Source organism: Sipha flava, unplaced genomic scaffold (genome assembly GCF_003268045.1).
Source record: "Sipha flava isolate LNK unplaced genomic scaffold, YSA_version1 283_pilon_pilon, whole genome shotgun sequence".
Classification (NCBI taxonomy): Eukaryota; Metazoa; Arthropoda; class Insecta; order Hemiptera; family Aphididae; genus Sipha; species Sipha flava.
This window is the reverse complement of record NW_020272950.1, coordinates 199824-220707: the sequence shown is the minus strand read 5'-3', so window position 1 is coordinate 220707 and position 20884 is coordinate 199824. Positions and strand designations below refer to the sequence as shown.

The 20884-nt window shown below is 26.5% G+C and overlaps 1 protein-coding gene and 2 long non-coding RNA genes across 3 annotated transcripts in view; all 3 read right to left on the bottom strand.

The window, feature by feature from the left end:
- LOC112685601 overlaps window positions 1–2347 on the bottom strand; it is a gene marked incomplete in the record, with an annotated part of 3648 nt that extends 1301 nt beyond the window's left edge. Inside the window, 2 exon segments of the mRNA XM_025557529.1 lie at window positions 1–149; window positions 2039–2347. The exon segment at window positions 1–149 is cut by the window's left edge and continues 360 nt beyond it.
- A 1799-nt stretch (window positions 2348–4146) lies between these two features.
- LOC112685600 lies at window positions 4147–4940 on the bottom strand. Its single transcript, XR_003148818.1, has 3 exons — window positions 4744–4940; window positions 4460–4637; window positions 4147–4365 (listed from the first exon to the last, which is right to left on the bottom strand). It is a non-coding gene; the product is annotated as an uncharacterized LOC112685600 (long non-coding RNA).
- Window positions 4941–5969: 1029 nt separating this feature from the next.
- LOC112685599 lies at window positions 5970–17212 on the bottom strand. Its single transcript, XR_003148817.1, has 7 exons — window positions 17106–17212; window positions 16587–16836; window positions 16372–16523; window positions 9203–9418; window positions 8947–9137; window positions 6846–6985; window positions 5970–6398 (listed from the first exon to the last, which is right to left on the bottom strand). It is a non-coding gene; the product is annotated as an uncharacterized LOC112685599 (long non-coding RNA).
- Window positions 17213–20884: the final 3672 nt, after the last annotated feature.

Sequence of the window (20884 nt, the reverse complement as noted above, 5' to 3'; positions counted from 1 at the left end):
AAAAATTTTTCCATTTTAAATAGTAATAAAGTTTACCGTTTATTGTACATTTGTTCAAAACTTTTTCCACAGTATAGTCTTTTTTTATTGCTCCATTACGAAATCCTGATCCTTCAATTTCAGTTTCAACAGCAGCGGGTTTCATTATTCTAAAATGAAAATAAAAAATGTTAATGAAATCCAATTTTCTTGAAATTTTGGGTTTAATAAGAATTTTTCAAAAATTGCATTTTTAGGGGTCGAAAGAATTTTTGACTGCGAACTAGATGTATCATTTTACATTATGGTTGACTAAGAAATATTTTATTTTGTATAGTAAATTGATTTATAGCTGATTGAGTTAGCACAAGTCAGGGTTTTTTTTTCATATGGCAGCATAAGTATTAGGGTGAGGAAACGCTTCTTAATAAGCATTATTAATAAGTAAGGTTGAATAAAATGACAGAAAAAGGGAAAAATATTAACTTACATTGTTAGAATAGACAAAGATTGTATGCTTTTTTCAGCAGAATTTTTTTTTTATCTAGAAATTGTTAAAGATCTTATCTAAATTAGTAAAATATCTCCCGGGCGAGGGTTATGCAGATAGTATTTATACAGTTCAACTAAGTATTTTATTATTTTAAACTAGCTGAATGACCGGCTTCGCATAGAATAGTCTTGGCTGGGGCATAGTTATTAATGAACTATTACCTTGCATTATTTAAAACGTAGTTTTGTGTAACTATTGGTTATAAAACAGATTAAATTTAATTTAAAATTAATTTGTATGGGATTTTTGGCTGTATATAATATTTATATGGATAAAAAATTAAATTTAATGACACTTTTAAAATATTTCTATTTAAAAGGTTGGATATCATTTTTAAGACTTGAAGAGTGAAATACTCTATACCAGGGGTGGCGTACTTTTTTTGGTTCAAATGCCAAATTTTTCCAATTAAGGTTATGAAAATTGTTTACATATCCAAAAAAAATTATATTTTCTACAAATAAAAATAAAATTAAAGATTTATTACATTATTTTTATTAAATTATAGTTATTCCTAGTGAAACACAAGCATCAATTGTTTCATCAGTTAAAACATTTCTTTCCTTCGTTTTAATTAAATTTGTGTTGGCGAATTAACTTAGACAAACACAAGTTGACGAAAAATATGAATGCATAAGAAATATTGTCATTCTTAAAATATATATAATTTATTTTTTTGAATTTCTTATAATCATAATTTTATAAATAGTATAATTTTCACAATTTTTTACTTGTATCATTAAAACGTATGCCATAGGTTTGCTATTCCTGCTCTATACCAAATATAAAAGCTATGTCGACAGATTTTTGCAATGATATCGAACTTGTCACAAAATTAAACTTACAGTGGGCTACACGAAAACTGGTTCATGAGCACCATGACCCACGTGATGTACCTCACCCGTTAGCCATAAACTTTCAAACAAAAACAACTAACTTCAGCTAATTATAATAACATTAATTATAAAAGTGCAAAAACTATTTTCACCATAATAAAAACCACTTCGATGAAAATTCCGCAATTTTCGTGACGGTAATAGACCATTTTTCCAGTCGCGGACTATAATGATTAGTTGCTAATAATCAGTAACTTCCGATAACTTTTCCCACTCCTGCCCGGTTTTCCGAGGTGGGTGGGTAGTATCGGAAACGGTGTTGTCGTTGCCCGGGTTTTGACTGGGTAGAGAGCGGGCGCGGCTCCGCGATAGTGGTGTACTTAATGTACCTGCACCGCAGCGGGACCGCGTCAAGATGTCTTTAGTATTTTAATTTTGTTGTAAAGGCGCATTTCGTACGGAAAATAACTAAACCATCCAACAAGGTTCGTATTGATGACCGATGTCACAACTAACACGTTAAGAGAAAAACACGAGTTACCACACCATCTTTATTTTTCACATTTTCCAAACAACTTTCTGTCTCTTTTTATCGTGAAAAACACGTGGATGCACTCATGTAGAGGATTCAATTTATTTCCGCAATTGACCTCATATAAACATTACTTACTTAGTTGGAAGTTATGGCGAAGAATCGAATAACAAGCCGTGCAATCGGTCCACTCGACAAACGGCTGGGTTTGCTCGGAACAAATTGTTTTCCGGATGGAATGGAAAACACAACGGTGTCGGTCGACGTACGTTGATCGCAAATTAACACTCGACAAAGGTAAGGCGCAGGAACTTGAGATGAACGGAAACTGCAATGGGCGACGCGCGATAAAGAAATGAACTCAATCGTAGACCGGTAGTGTGCATACAATATGTACGGACGATGAGTTGCGATAATATTATCAAAACCGTTTGGTGCGTTGGCGTCTCTGTGGAAGAAAAAAATCATTCTCCGCTGTTTTTACCACAAACCACGGTCTTAGAAGATAAGGTCCGAAAACTTCTCCCCCGCCGGCCTAGTATAGTGCGTCCGCTTACAGTGACGAAAACATTGCCAATTATGACCACCTTAGAGCGCTGATGGTTAGATGTTTTCGAGGTGAGGAAATAAATATTAAATACAATACTGCTAAAATTTGAAAAATAACATAATACACATATAAAATGTACTATATTTGGAATAAACAAACCTTTATTAACAATACTGATTGCTTATTTTCATCTGGTTTTTTCTTATTTTCCTGTCTATTATAATCCAATTTCTCTATATTAAATTTCATCTTTTTTACAATGCCAAATAAAATTTGTTATTTTGGATAAAATAAGTTTAAAAAACTATCTGTTTCGCATACAAAAAGATGAAATTAGAAAGAAGGATTGGTCAAAAGCATTGGGTGTTGAGCATTTTGACTCAAATTATGTTAACTTAAATTATGCAAAGAACATTTTACTACAGATCTAATTAAAAAAAAAAATTTTAAATTTATGATTTAGGGAATGGTTTATATTCAGTAAGTATATACATTAGACATACTTAAATCTATAGTAGGTAAGTATTATTAAATAAAAAAATACAATTCATTAAATTTAAGCAATGGTATAAAAATATCTTGAAACATAATTATTTTATTGAATATTTATATAATTCATTTTTTTATGGCAATATGAGTAGTTTACTCTTGTTTTGTATACATTTTAAATGTTCCGATAATTATAATTGATATAATGTTTAGACTCAATTATTAAGGCCTCATTTGCAGTCTAATGCTGTACCATATTTATATGCATCACGGAAACGGTTGAAGTTTAATGAAAATTCTGTTAATGTAACATAATCATATAATAAAAAATAAAATAATGTACTTAATCTTACAAATTACTTTAATGGAAAGTTTTAAAATTACATCGGGCAATTTATTAATAAATTAAGACACTCTTTCTAGCAAAGATTTTTATAAAGTAAATAACTAATTCAATAATTATTATAACAAAATTATTTTATATAATTCTACATGAAATGTATAGAAATTGTATTATGATAACACTGAATTACTTCATAGTGGTAAGCAAGATTCTTATATACAATGAGAACACAATTAATCATTTTTTGGTAATGATCCAATAACTGATGATATTTTAATTAACAATGAGAGTACAAACGCATCTAATTTTAACTTAACAGTTCACCAAGTAAATTATCACAGATTAATTAAACATTGAAATATATTTGAATAGTTACATAAAACATTACTATATTTACTACTACATTATAAAAAACATAAACTGAAAAAAAAACAATATTACATTTATTTGTAGAATAGACAATATTAATACATTTAAATATAAATCAATAACTATTGATCAAAATTTAAATAAATTTTGTAATATTTTGGACAAAACATTCAACAATAAATATTTAAAAAAAACCGTTCAACACACTTGAAAGTCAAGAGCATTTAACAACCATAATAAATAAATTATTTTTTGTAAGAATCTGCAGAGGACTGGATTTATTACACTCAAACAAATAAATTCTTTATATATATAGTATGTGTATGACATGATTATGTGTTAACTATTTATTTATTTATTATATATATTTGAGCATATTTATTATATCAACTATATAATTATATACTATATTAAACATGAAACAATTAAAATAGTTATAAATGACTTAATAAGAATATTTAGATTAGAACTTAACCTAACCTAACATATTTTTAACAATTTATTTGTACCAATGTTTTTGTAATTTGAAGGTTTTGAGTAATTCAGTTTGTAACGGCTTATTATTCTATAAATCTTATAATATTCCTAACTTAGAAGATTGTGATACTACAGCTATGTTCTGCCGTAAATTTAATGACTGTTTTGATACTCTTAATAGTAAATTTGGTGCTGAAGAACTTTAAGTAAATGATAATGATTATCTGGTATGTTGTTCTATAAAATAAAATATATACATTAAGCTTAATTTAATAATATTAAAATATTGGTTATTTTTAAAAGTCTAATTAGAGTTTTTTAATTAACTTACAGTTTCTTTAATCATTTTTAATTTGGTTGGATGATTGGGAAAAACAATACACAGATGGAATGATAAATAAATGTGAATATTTAACTGACATAACTGCTTGTGGCTTAAGTCACCATTCAGTCTACTTTAGATCTCTGTAAGTACTTACATTCATGCTGGAACTTTAAGTATTTATCAACTGGAAAAATAAATCAAGACTAACTTGAAGTTAGTATATTATATAATAATACAATACTACCAAAATATATTAATTAAAACTACTTTTTAAAATAACTGTATTTTACCTAGATGTTTTTCGGAATAATTCATCAGGCTGCAGGATCTAATGATCACCCATCAGCACCTATATTTCTCCAACTTTACAAAATTCTATCATCCTACAGCATTTTAAAACCACCAAAAAGTGGAAATTGCACTGTAGATGATGATTCACCATTAACTCCAGTCATAACAATATCTGATTTGAAAGATATTTACTATCCTGAAAAATCACATTTAGTAGAAAATTTAAAAAATAAATTAAATAAAATAAAGTACTTGTCGATTATCGCGACTACCGTTTTTCGTTCGATAGTAAATCCCAGATTTGCATTGTAATAATATGACACGACACACGACAATGGTCCAACACTAACTGCGTTGGAAAATGTCAAGTAAAAGGTCATATTAGCTATCTATAAAAAATCCCCACACCAATGCTAATAATAACCACCATTCAATACGTCTCGCTAGGTAGTCGCGATAACCGACAAGTACCTAAAATAATAATAGAAAAAGAATGGGAATTTAGTGATGTAGTTGAACATGATTATTCAAAAGCTGAAGTTAAAGATTGTTTAATATAATACTTAATTGGTACATAAAATAAACTAATTTATAAATTACTATTAACTAATTAAAAATTACAATTCTTCATAGGCTATTTTTCAAAACAATTGCTAAAATATACCAAAGATTGTGTTACATGTGAATCAGCTTTAGTTGTACCACAAGTATATTCACAACAGTTATCTGCAACTTTAGTAAACATGAAAATCAAAGGTCGATTGATTCATCCCAACACTGTTTTCTTTAATTTCATCCAAAAAATTGAGGAAAGTTTTTCAAATAATTGTTTATCCACTGAAGTTTTTAAATAAATTGTAACAAACTTAATGAATGAAAAATCTTTAACTTTTCCTTGCTCCATACATGGTGAAAACATAATTGCATTTGCTTTTATGTATTATGTTAGAATGCGGATGCGACAATTTTCCTATCAAGAAAATAAAAGTAAAAAGTCGGAAAACAGTATTAAAAAAAAAAATAGCAAAGTTTTGCAAAACTTAATTTTTAATTTAATTTGTACCTACAGGCATTTTAAATACTATATTTTTAAAAAGTAATTTAATTACATTGCTATATTATATTAATAATTTGAAGTATGAATTTATTATATATGTACTACTTCAAAGAAATATAGGTTGAACGCTATTTTTTCAGTCTAGTATTATATAGAAAATATACTTGCAGTAGTTCAGTCTTCTAAGGACATGTTTTGTTATAGTCTAAACCATATTGTTTCTTGAGTTAGTCTTGTAAGCCTCAACCGTGGTAAAAGCTATATTTGATTTCTAATTTTCTATAAAAACAATCAAGACCAATCAATCAAGAGTACCATATTACATAGATCATAGATGTTCAGGTTGAATGTTTATTTATAAAAACAAAATTATAATACAAATTATTACATAACCTCAAAAACGTCTAACCAGCAGTGCTTTATGTAAAGTGATCAGCAGCGGAAACGTATTTGACATCGTAAGTGGGACACTTATTTTGTAGAGTTGGAGGACCTTATCTTTTAAGACCGTGCTCGGGACTACGTAACAGTGACTTGATAACAGTCACATGTATGTTGTATCGATTGAACTATATGATAATATATATTTCATTCCACCTAAAATTATTTAAATTATTATTTAATAAGACATTTGAATCCGTAGATAAGCTGCTAAATGTCTCTGTAAATGATGCTAGTTATTAATTCATTTGTTTTGAGATTTAAGGCTTGAACAAGTCTACAAAATACTAATGAATGTAGTTTCAGTAATTGGAATGAATAATTTTCTAAGCCACAAATTATTATTAAATACCAGAAAATAAATTATTATTTATTACAGATTAATTGTATTACTATGACAATCTGTTATCGTAAACATCGATTAAAATCATATGTATAGACACAAAAAAATTTAGTTTTTATAAAAATAACAATTAAAATAACGTATGTTTCCATAGTTGTCGTGTTACACAACTACCACGAAAAAACCTCTTTATTAGTTCATTCTCTTTCTTACATACATTTAGGTACCAGTAATAATAATAATAATAATAATATGCTTACGTGCTAATAGAAGAAAATAAAAAAAAATGTTTAGGCTAGCTCATTTTCTATTGTGACATTAATATGCCCTGAATTTGAATTGCCTAATACTACACTGTGTACTTGTTTCCTTCAGCTAAATATTTGTCTTGATATGTTTCCTGAATGAAAAATACAATTATAAATTTAGATAAAGAACATTAAAAACATTAACATGCAGGTTAAATAGAACTTTTATTAAAAATTATATAGTACATATTAATTGTATACATGATAAGAGTAATAACAGCAAGCAAGAATAGTATAAAGATTTGAAGATTTTAGTTTAAACATGGTTAAATAAAATAAGTTTTATTAATTTATGTCTAAGAGAAGACTGGTCTATGGTATTGTTCATTAAACTGTTTACACTGAGTATGAACTCTTAAGATACAATAATAAGCAAATATAAATTTCAAAATTTCCATTTCATATGATTCTAAGGTACATATATTTACAATTGGATGTTCAAGCTTTAAAAATTTTGAGGCACAAACTGACGTTTGACTTTTAGGATTATATCTTTTTTAAAGTTATTATCTTTCAAATTGGTAGAATATTCTTGGTAACATTTTTCAATATAGTGTATAATATCAAAAACAAATTTTGAAACAAATTTAAGTTTATCATGCAATTTAAAATTTGTAAAACAGATATTATCAGTTATTGACAAGAATGAATAATTATGTTATTAATTAATAATTATGAAAAATATATCGGTTCAAAATAATAGCATCACAGAATGCACATGGAAATTGTTGAAGAAATTTACTAGCTGCATTTCTTGCTATATAGTATAAAATGTTTTTTGAAAATGACTAAATATATTATCATCTTAATATAAAAATGAAGAAATCTCTTTACCAATTATCATTTCTTTATTAACACACTTTTTTCATGTGAAAGAGTAAATATACCATTTGTTATTACTTTATCCTCCTCCAAATTTTGGCAATTGGCATTTTTACTAGATGATAAGGAATTTTTAAATAACAATTTACGAATAGTCCATCTAAATTGTAGAGCAGGGTTACTGTTTCATCCTCCAGCTGATCTAATACATGAAAATATGATTTCTATGTGATCTTGGGATGTTTTATAAGGCAAAAAATATTTTATAGGTTCTATTTCTTTTTTTAATAAATCAAGTGCTAAATTTTTGTAGCTCATAATATTAATAATAAGAAAACCCAATGCAATGTTTTTCTACTATACTTTTTTCTTCATATTTCAGTAGCATAATATAATCTTTAGCATTCTCTAAACCAGTAACAGACGGTCAAAAAAAGAATGACCGGTGTTTATAATACTGATTATTTCATCTTACAGACCGTTAAACAGTGATCGGAGTGTAACTGATGATTGCAATACTGGCCCTTAATATATTATATAGCTAGATTTTATTGACGTTTAAGTTGTAATTTCACTTTTCTCTACTTACTGCTTATTTGATTGCAAGTTATATTGAATTGTTAAACTTTTCAAACCATCCTTCATCAGCTTTTAAATCAATAAAACTAAGATATTTAGCAATGTTTTTAGTATGCATTTTTACAATTAAGACAAATAATAGGTTCATTATTGAAACATAGTTTAAGTATTATTTCGGTATATAGAATGAATTAATTATGTATGGATTATACACATAATAATCTAACTAAAATCAATTAATATTTACAATAAAGGATATGTTATTAAAATTATTTTAATTAGAGTTTTCACTACAAATAAAAGTGAAGAATAATTCATAATAGATGTGATAAAAACGAAAATATGAATAGATAGTTACAAGTATTATTGTTTACAAATGTAATTCAATATATTCTAGATGACAATATATTATACTATTATCATAACATGGAAACAGTTGAACCTCAATGGTGTATACTATACAAATTTTATGCATAATATTCTCAAGCATTTCGACCAGCAAACCAATTGGCTATTAATTTATGATTTTAATAACATGGATCTTTATAAATTTTTCCAAACACTCAATTTTTCAGTTATTCAAAGAATACTGATAACAGAACAATTTTGTATGAAAACATGAAGTGTAAGAAAAATATAAATTTAATTTTACCACTTTTTGAAATCTTCTACTCTTCTGGGATACATCACTGGTAATGAAATATACACGACGATGGTGACGGACAACCTTCGTTGTACATGTAGCAAGATACGATTGTCAGTGTTGGTATATGACTACGAGAATCTATCAACATCCGAAATAACGACGGAATGACGCAAGCACGTAGACAGCACACAGATAGACTACAACAAATGGATTTCGTTAGTAAATACAACGTTTCCATTGGACCTTTTGTATTCAACGATACTGATGGCGTTAAGATGACTATACGACTCGTAAGCGAACGATATTTTGTATGGTTCACAGAACAAGGTAATTGCAAAGGTGTAAGCACTCAACTATCGATGGATCGTGTTATATTACGACATTAACACAATGTTGCTAGGTTAAAATGTGTGAAAGTTCGAATAATTATCGCAAAACGTTCGTTATTGTTTGTATCGTAGAAAATGTTCGTATCTACCTGTAAAAAATTTTCCATTTTGAAAGTCATTAACACACAATTTAATCATTTATTATCGATGGTATACTTTACAAATATAGTTGTTATTATTACCATATAACCATGTGAATTAATATACTACCATTCAAATTTTTTTTATCTATATTAATTGATAACACAATGTTTACAAATGTAACAAATGTGACCAGAGGATGGATTCTGCTAATGCGTGTTGGTTGCATTGAGCGTAATCGAGATTTATAGATAATATTTATTTATTTTAATTTATATAATATATTTATAATAATGATTTATTTATTATAATTATTATCTATAAACCTTGGAGCATAGTTAGAATGAATGCAGCATTTAACGTTATCAGCGATATTAACTTCATCGTTTATTCTATTCTCTTAAATATGTGTTATTTACGTTATTACTAATTATAATATATATTTTATATGATTATGCCATTATTTGATGTTTTTTATTTTAAATTTTGTTTTAGTTTTAAAATAAAATTATAGTTATTCTTATTCCTTTCTATACGGTTAGACATTGTTTAGGAAATTTAATAATAATAATAATAATGCATCAAGGCCAAATTTCAGAAATAATTTTAATAATCAAAATTTTAAAAATAACACAAGTTCGAATAATAATTGAGGCGCATAAAACCAGAACAGCCTAACTTACAAAAAACCAAAATCTGTTTTATGTGATAATACGTTTCAGATTGATATATTTGAAATGCATTATGGCTTATCCCACAAAAAAATATTCACTAGATGGCAGCACATAATTATTTTTGGCACTGTGATTATGAAATATTTCAAAACTAGAGTAGCCTAACCTTATGCTAATAGATTAGGCTAATATTTATTCTCCACGAATAAAATATTAATTGATAATACCTTCCCACCAAAATGCAGTTATAATTTTATCAAAATTCGAAATTTATTTTGATATATAATATAATATCGAACTAAATTTCGAGGTTGATATTATTATTATCCATTTACTCGTGACAAAATAGTTCGTTTCTGTTGTTATTTATTAATTATTTTGTAAGTTGTTATTTTATTAATTCTTATAATGAACACTGATAAAATAAATTAATTTTTACAAAATGGTAAGTCACATTATAAATAGACATAGACACTATAAATAGACACATCCACATTTAAAGAAAAAATAATATTATTTTATTACTCTTTTTATTATAATATAAATAATAATAGACATTGGCGTTGCATTGTTGCTCAACGTTTACAGTAATATAATATTTGAAAATAGTTAATAACCTTATACCACAGGTTTTCAACCAGAGTGCCGCGGATCTCTAGGGTACCGCAAACTTAAATTTAGGGTGCCACTAAATTATTTGAAATATAATTATAAATATAATTTTTAAACGTCTTTATGAAAAATAAGCACTATGAGTAATAAAACAGATTGTGTATAGTTAATTAAGTATATACAATATAAATTAATGTATTAATTATATAACACATATGATTTTTACATAATAATACTGCGATGTTCAATCTATTTTAATTTTCATACTGGTTCGATTGCCATTGATTTGATGATAAGGCTTATACCACTGAATAGAATAAAGGCCGGTTTACACTTATCAAAGTAGTCACGTCCGTGAACCACGAATCAGTGTAACTTTGATTCGAGCACTGACGACAGTGTTTACACTACATTTTGTCTGTCCAAGTAAATTTATCAGTAGCCAAAATGGAACCAGAATTGGCAGACGTAGTGTTATCAGTCTGCGGAGTTTTAGCTCAAGAGTGTGCAAACCAAATTATTTCTAGTCGCAAAAAGAAAAGAAAAATATGAGTGCGAAATTGGGTTGCCAGGCGAAATATTTTAGGTGGATCAAATACATTGTTAACGGAGCTTCAAGTGGAAAACAGACCAGGTTTCATGAACTATATGTGGATGAGCGATGGTCATTTTAATATTATTATTATTAATAAATATTATTTTGATAAAATTATCGTTTGTTATCGTAGAAATGTATTATCTATATTGACTTGGCAAGTTATCAAAAATCAAACGGTAAACATATGCAAGAATCATATAACCTAAGAAAAATATTACGCGTACAACAAACACTACTGTGTATATAATATCGCTATCTAGTTGTCAGATTTTAAAACCAAGTACACCAATCGGTACACAAAAAAGTGTTTAAAAAAACCATGTTGTCAATATATTTATTAGAATGAACCAGAGTTAAATAATCATGTATACAAATTAATGGACTCCATGTCAACTATACTTGACACGGGTTTATCTAAAGAAAACCCAATGTCAACTATAGTTGACACGTGGCCGTGAACGTGTTAAATTGTATTAAAACAACACTAAATAACGTATATTTAAAAATAATTAATATTTTATTTTAATGACAAATATCTGTTTGTATCAGCAAAGATATTCAAAATACCATTCATTTTTATATTTTTTTGGTATATCTTTTTCAATATATATTATTGAAAGATCGCTGAACCTATCTTGAACCAACGATGTCCTTAGCCAAATTTTAATTTTTCTCATTGCACTTCTTTCGCAAGTAGCCCGACTAATTGGTATTGTTAATGCTATTGTAAATAGTTTTTTATATTTCTTATTTTACGATTTTCAAAAAAAAACAAACAGATAATTATAAAAACAAATATAATTTCTAATAGTTTCGATTTTGGGGGGGGGGGGGTTCAGTGGCGGCGCGAGGTAAAATTTATATGTGGGCGAAGTAGACTTAAAGAGGCCCTTTTTTTAAATTTTTTTAGTAAACATTTAAGTAACAATAGTTATTTAATAAATATTATGATTTACAATTTTTTAAAACAATATACTCTAATTATTAACCTTTTATTTGCAAATGTAGTCTTAATATAATTTTATTTATACATAATTTTAAAATTAAATACATATTTTTTTAAATTAATAATACTGTTGGAAGTTTCATTTTTTTTTTTATTTACAAGAAATGGACATTTCGGCTTTTTGCTTCACTAACTACATTTTTTAGTGATTCTTACTAAACAAGTAATTTGATTTGTGTATCAAGAATCAACTATTTTTTTTCTTTTTTTTTTCGAAATTCCAATATGGCGGGGCTAACATTTCTTCAGCCCCGCCAAACATAAAATTTGATTTTCCAGGGTTAGAAAGTCAGCACAAACGCAGGACCAAGTAGAACAAACGGTACTAATGTAGCACAATCGAATGAAAAAAAAAATTTCAAAATTCCATTATGGTGGGGCTGGCGAAATGAACCTGATAAAAATAACCAATTGAACTAATAACAACTGTCAAAATGAAATTACGATATCGAGTTTAGATAAAATCGGTTCACCGAATCGGTCAGTCTAGTCCCGATTATATATTATATATAAACGCGGTTTATATATTAATTATAGAAGTCGCGGTCGTTTGCCGATCGGCAACCACCAAAATGCATAGTGTAATCCGGTATGTATAGTAATGACTAATGACGAAATATAACATTCGGCAACAAAAGTATACACAATTCACTTGTTGACTAGTGTATTTTCAATATATAATAGGAACAAAAATAACTACATTGGTACTAAAATTTATTCTATATTGACGAGTACCTATATATGTATAATTATTATGTTTATGATTTTTTTTTTTTTTTTACAATAAAATAATTTCATGGATACAAACATTTTTGTATAGATACTTCTCCCATATTTTTCTATGGTTGATTATAAATCCCTTTGGAACGCGAGGCCCTTTGAGGTGCGAGGCCGTGGGCAATAGCCCACTTCGCCCACGCCTAGCGCCGCCACTGGGAGGTTTTTCAAATATTTGGGGCTAAGCCTCCCCATGTCCACCTGTGAATATTATGCTAAATGTAAATCAGTATCCCAAAATGAAAAATCGTCACAAAAGGTGTTAAGCGAAAAATATTTTTATACGACGAATACGTTGTAGAAGCGTTAACGTAGCAAAATTATTACGTACATTTATTGTTATAGCACCATATTCCTGGTATATCAAATCAAATTAATTGATCTGTACTAATGTGAACAATTCGTGAGCTTTAACAAATACAACGTCCATCGATAATATTTGGTGATGTTCGGCAGTACAATTATTATTATTATTAGTTTAATAAGCGACGTTTGAATAACATTTGGTTTGGGATAAAATTTTCACCGTGGATGTATCCATGCACCGGTCAGCGTTACGTACGATGCACGCAGTCCGAGGGGATGTAAGAATAAATTAAATCATGTTAGCTTGTGTTACGGCGCATCACTTCCATTAGGCGCCAGCAATGTAGATCCGAAACAGGAATCATTATTATTATAATTCTTTTATCGTTATTATTACTATTATAGGGTAGCGGCTGAGTGAACTGAGGTCACATTGGTCCGGTGGTGGTATCGGAATTTTATGACACGGGGGGATGTTGCGGGAAGGTGTGCGACATATTTATCTTTCATGGTGTGCAGGCGACATTGGAGGGGATTGTTCTGGCAGCAACCACTAGTTAAGCCCCGTCGCGTCGCTCTCTTATTCGTCAACCTAATGTTTGGTGCACGTTTCTCGCACGGAACATTTTTTTTTCTTCCTTTTTTTATTTCAATTTTTCTCGCATCGCGCATACCAGGTTTTTCGACGCATCCACCCGCGGCTCGCATTCATTTACGGACAATCACGTCGTACGTACAGTGAACGTGTTTTCGACGTGAATTTCTCATATTTTGTCGTTTTTTCTTCCAATCGATTTGTAATTGCATTTATATATTTTTCCTTGCCCGCATATTCAACGTCAGCTACATCATCGTTTATTCACGCGTTGGTAAGTTATAAATTATTAAGATTTTATTATACACACAGTGATCAGAAACTGTTTATATTTAATTTGAATTTTATTAAGTGAGTACAATAGGAGCTCGTCTTTGCACCAGTACGATTCGCGACGTAAGCGGTCCGCATAGATCCTTTTAGAGAACTATTGTAAGATATGTATATATATATATATATATATATATATATATATATAAGATTAAACTATTAAGCGTTGTCATTACAGACATATATCCATTATTATTACTAGTTTTGAACTATTTTCACAGTTTAATACTTTTTTAAATACTTTATTTCATTACATTTTTTTCCGAAAATTTCTATCATAATATCACTTCAAAATCGACATCTTGGGACCGTTGCTTCTCTTTATTCTTATTAAAACAACTCTAAAGCTTACGTCAAATGTTGGAGTATAGTGTATTAATATGTACACACATATAGAGTATAATATAGTGTATTTGTTTATCATATACAACTAGAGACTCTAATTTCATGTAATGTATCATAACAACACTATTATTTTTGAATTTGGTAAATATATACAGTCGAGTCGTGATAACTCAAAGTTGAAGGGGGATAAAAATTCACTTCGAGATATCTAACTAATTTATAGGGGAAGAATTTTCTAAGGGATCCCCAGATAGCAAAAAAATATTAAATACATCTGTTTAACATTATTCTAGTAATGACTAATGAAACATAAATATTAATTTCTCAGCACAATAATGTATAAATAATGTTTTTGAAATATTATAGTCACATTATTTGGCCAACAAATTTACATTAATATAATGAAACTAAAATAATATTACTCTTATATTTTTGAAATAGTAAAATACATTTTAAAAACATAATTTACCGATATCTATCGTATTAATATATTTTTATTGATAGTAGTACATTATAATGTAATGTTTATAAGATTATTTTTCTTCTTAGTTTTACTCTTACTTATTTAATTTTTATATTTTACCAGTACCTTTATATAAATAAATTGATTTGATTTGAAAATCAAGTTCAATAAAAGGAGAATTATTCTTGGATATCATTAAAATTTCAATTTTATTCAGAACTGCATATAATTTATAAAATAGTAAGATATTATTTTATTTATTAGATTAAAAAAAAAAAATTTAAAAAAATGCAAAGCATTATATTATATGTAAATATATTTAAATATAACATAAATAAGCATAATCTAGTATATATAGTTTTAGAACAACATGAAACTGTAAATATTTGTATAAAATTTTAATAATTTTTTTTTTTTTTTTTAATACGGGAAGATGCACAGCAATATAAATAGTTAATGGTGATTGAATATCAGCATTATTAACGCTTTCATACAGTTTCATTTTTCTTACAGTTTTTAAAAAAAAATGAATAAATAATTTTCCAATTAATAAAAACAAATAAAATGTTCATGAAATTTTATAATATACATCAATGTAAAATCATGGGATTTTATTTTGTTTTGTTGTATAATTATTGGATTATAGGTTTTTATCAAGTATAATATTAAATAATATGATCTACTTTTAGCAAAGTTTTTTTTTAAACAAAAAAACATTATTAATTATTAAAAAATAATAATATAATGAATTTATTAATATAAGTTGAATATTTATTATTTAAATTGTTTAACTTTTTTCAAATATAAACAAGTATATTGATATCATAATGTAGGTATGTTAGATTATTTTATATATATATATATATATTTTTTTTTTTTGCTTAAAGGACAAAAAATAACATCAACCATAAAAATATTAATGATGCTTAGAAAAATAGAAATTTTTTATTTGTAAAAGATATACATCATTTTCTTTTTGTCATGTGATAATTTGGTGAAAACTAAATTGAATGGATTAATAAAGTTATACTTATTTCTAATTGAATTCCATTAATATTTACTTAGTACCTATATATATATATATATATATATACACAATGATCTGACACATTCAAATGTAATTTTAATTTAAAATTGTCATATCTCCATTATAACACCTTTTGTAGAATTAGGTATAATATTATATACACATTTATTATACAGATACTATCAAGTTAAAATAATACTTAATTAATTAACTAAATAATAATCTTACCAAAATAACAAAACAAGAGGTGAGAGTAGAAAAAATTTTTTTGGACTTTTGCCCTTTAAAACTATACTCCTTCAATAAAGAATCATCAAATACAGTTCTTAATAACTGACTTAAAGTTGAAGTTAAATTTCTTTTAGCATTTCTTTTCAATTCTGAAATCGAGAGATAAGTATATTTGTTTATATATTATAATTTGTTTTGTTAGTAAAACATACTAAATTTGACTTAAAAGTTTTATCGGTGGAAATTTTTCTTCAAATTTAGTAAGAGAATCTTCATTTGTTATTGGGAGCACATAAAAATAATTTTCTTGTTCACTGATGATGTTACTAACATTTTGAAAATTTATTTCTTTTTGAAAAATTGAATTTTTGATTGTCGTGTTCAACTGGTCTTGGTTTTGAACTATTGTTTCTATATCATATTTTGTTTTTAATACCACTCTTAAAGTTTTATTTACAATCTCTAGAACACAAAAATTATAAGTAAATTCCTGAAATCATATATATTATAGGTAAGAGGTAAAATGTATTTATTATTTAAAATAGAACTAAATAATGTTGTACCCAAATACAAATTTAATATTACATATTAATAATAAAAACAAAAATCAAATATAAATCAATGAAAAAAATGAATTAATTACATTTTAAATAGTTTTTTATGTACTCTAATAAACCACATTATTACACAGTACTTAATATATCCTAATATTTTTAAAAGTTTAAATATACTTAGAATGTTTTTACATTTGTAGATACATTTATTGTAATCCATGTTGAGATTTTCATAACTTTTAGTTTTTTTCAAAATAGTTGATTCTGACAGTGGTGATTTTATTCAGAATAGATCATCTATAATAATATTTTTTAATTGAATAACTTTTATCGATTATAGACACAATTTATTATAAAATATAACTTACTAAAACTTTTTTTTGGAGAATTGATAGATGACATCAGAGTAACTTTAAAAGGAGATGCTGAAGTATGAATTGTATCATCTAAAATATATTAACAAATAATTTTAATAATATTATATTAAAAGTATTATAATTACTCTTAGAATAGAACAATAAGTACATTTCTTTTGAAATAAAATATTATATACCTTCACTAGAAACATTATCAACGTCAATATTTTCAAAGAGTTTTCTTTTAACTGAAGCATTCATATGGAATTTCTTCAATTTTTCATTATGCACTTTATCTATTAATACAAACAATATCATACAAATTAAAAGTATATTTTATTATAAATATATATTATTATAATATAAGATAGTACACAGCAAAAATATAGTTAATATAGTAATAATTTATAAGTATTTTTTAATCTATTATTTGTACATGATACATTACCTTCACTATAGAATTTTTTTCTATGATATTGTAGCACGTCTGAAGTATTAACCATGATTTTATACAAGGAGAATCAACCAAAATAAATGTATAAAAATATTATAATTAAGATAGGTGAAATATAAATATATATATATTTTAATTTTAAAGTAATGATAAAACTAAATTAATTTAATTATAGAATTGTAATTCTTACTTGTTATATCTTCAAAATTTCTTTCTGATAGTGCATATGTTGGATCAAATAAATCTATATCGTCTTGATCTTCGCCATCATCACTTTTATTATAACCTTATTAATTAATACAAAATGGGCTATTAAATTTAGTATATTTTTACTATCAGTTATTTATATTAAAATGTGATAAGGATCTGGTACAGGTGATTTTTTTTTTTTGTATTTATCAACACCTTCTGTTGATAAGTCAGACTTAATTTCAGCAATTTTCAATTTTAATCTAGTGTCTTGTAGAGTTACTTTATGAAAAATATTTTAATAAATAGATAATACGCATAAAATCAGTTAATATTGCTTGTGAACATTTTACAATTAAAAAAAACTAATTAAATTAATTCTTTACCTATATCTTTTTTCAAAAGTCTTGCAGAATAAAAGTGAAAATCAAACTTGTTAGGCTGAATTCTATGGTTTATTTTTGTTCTTCCATCTTTTTTAAGCCAGGTGCATAACCCATTTTTGTACCAATTTATTGGAACGGCCTCTACTGTATTATCTTTTTCGAAAAATATAACACTCCACATCCTTAAAATTTAAAATATATAATTTTGAACAAGTTTTGATTTTCATAATTAAAAAAAGCTTTTCGACTTTGTGGTCAAAAAACATATTGAGAAATTAATTTATAATTTTAAATCTAGATAATTTGATAATATATTATAATTAGGTATATACATTTTTTACATCATTATTATCTTATACATTAATATTTTAATTGTATAAAAAATCTAATTAAATTTAATGTATGTAGGAAAATGGTAATTTTATTATATTAATGCAGTAAAGGTACTGCAACTAATTTGTTTTCAAATGAAAACAAAATAATTTTATTTTTGACATTTGATATAGAATAAGCATTCAATCTATCAGATAATTTTTTTACTTGAAGTATATCAAAATATGAAGATTAAATTGGTTGATCATAAACATTTTTTGAATATTCAAAATGTTTTCCTATTGAAACACAACATTACTAGTTTTACCACATTTTTGTTTAGTATAAAAATACAAATCGGCATCATTTTTAGTTTTAAGAATAAATTTAACAAATGATGTAGTTTTATATTGTGGATTACTTATAGTTCCATCAATTAATGGGCCTTTATTATGTGGTCCTAATAATTTATATGCATTTTCATCAATTATATTATGAAAATCTGAATCAATTATTTCTGAACTTTCATGATATCTGTGAATCACTTGTTCAAGAAGTTTATCTGGCTTTCTGAGAATAGATTTTAATTTTTTCATGTAGTTTTCAAACGGATATGCACTACATTGGTCCAAAGGTCCATATATTTTATAATTGTCTGCTATATGAAGAAATCCATGAATATTATGCGAAATTAAGTAACTACCATACATTTTTTCAAACATTTCAACAAAGTATTTTAATAAGTCTTGAGCATATTGTAAGTAAGAAGAAAAATGAAGACTTAGAAGTATAATCATTGCAATTTTTAGAGACATAAAATGTTTGAAACATTCATTTGATACATTATTTTTTAAAACTAATGGACCAACATACAAAAGAAATGTCCGCAGTTCTGTAGCCTTCCAGCGAGCAATTTCTTCTAATCCTCTAAGTTTTCTGGAAAATTCACACGGAAATGAACTTGTCAAGTCTTTAATAGAATGTGATAAATTATGTATTTTATGTGATGGTTATCTAACACTTATAGGTCCTTTCATCCATAATTTAATTAGTTTTTTCACTATACCAAGAGAGATCATATGCATAGAGTCTAATGAAAAATTAGATACTACATTAAATCCAGGCAAATCTACAACACAAGAAATACTAATTGAATCAGAGTAATAGTCTTCTTGAACTTTCTGAATATAACCATCATGAGTTCTTACAGCTGGTTGAATTACTGATTGACTAGATGGAAAACAAGTTCTATTATGTATATACTCTCCCTCTATTTGACAATGGGTACAAGAGAAAAATCCACAATGCCCTTTGACCTTTAAGACAAATGACTTAGCCAGTGAGTCACAACAGATAAAATGAATAGTTACGCTATATAATTTGTTATTAATTGTAATACCATTCAAAATTTATTATTTTGCTTCAGAAATAAAGTCAAAAATAAAATCATTACTGTCTGGTATTTTTTCTGTCCCAAGATATATATCAATAGGAAAAACTGAATTATTGTTTGGGACTATATAGCCTAATATTGGTCAGAACTGATGAGATGTACTCTTTGAAATTGGCAGTCCATCAATACCAAGAGCAATTTTAATTATATTTTCTGAAGGATTATCTGAAAATATTGAAGATTTAAAATTATAGATAATTCCATTCTTTAGGCCAAAATGATAATATCGACCAGGATTTACCGATCTTATATTACTCATATAATTAAGCTCATTGTTAGTATTCAAAATGATTCTAGAATCTTAAGATAATTCTGAAAAACAAGTATGTTCTCTTAAGCTAGATAAAAGATAATTAATAGCATTATGCGGAATATTGAAATTAATAGCCCACTTAGCAATCATACATCGAATAGAAAATATATCACCATCATTATGATGTTCAGTTTTGCTATCAATATACTTCATTAGTGAAACATTAGTGGGTTCATAATTATTATAAACTGTTTCTTGAAGTAATTGACTGATAGAAGAACTATTCAATTTAATGAAGTATATTAATAGCAAAACTGAACAAAATTGGATACATCTATATTTTTTGAAATATGAGAAACTTCTTCAATTTTATCTTGAGTTGATTTATTTAATAAACCACTATTTGCATTTTTACTATTAAATTCAGAACTAGTATTAGTGAAAGTTTCACTACAGTAAATCTTACACTTTTCCTGAACCCTTCTCCTTTTAGTCCGCTCACTAATATTTTTATCCATTATAAAAGACAATCTATGAATACAGAATAATAAAC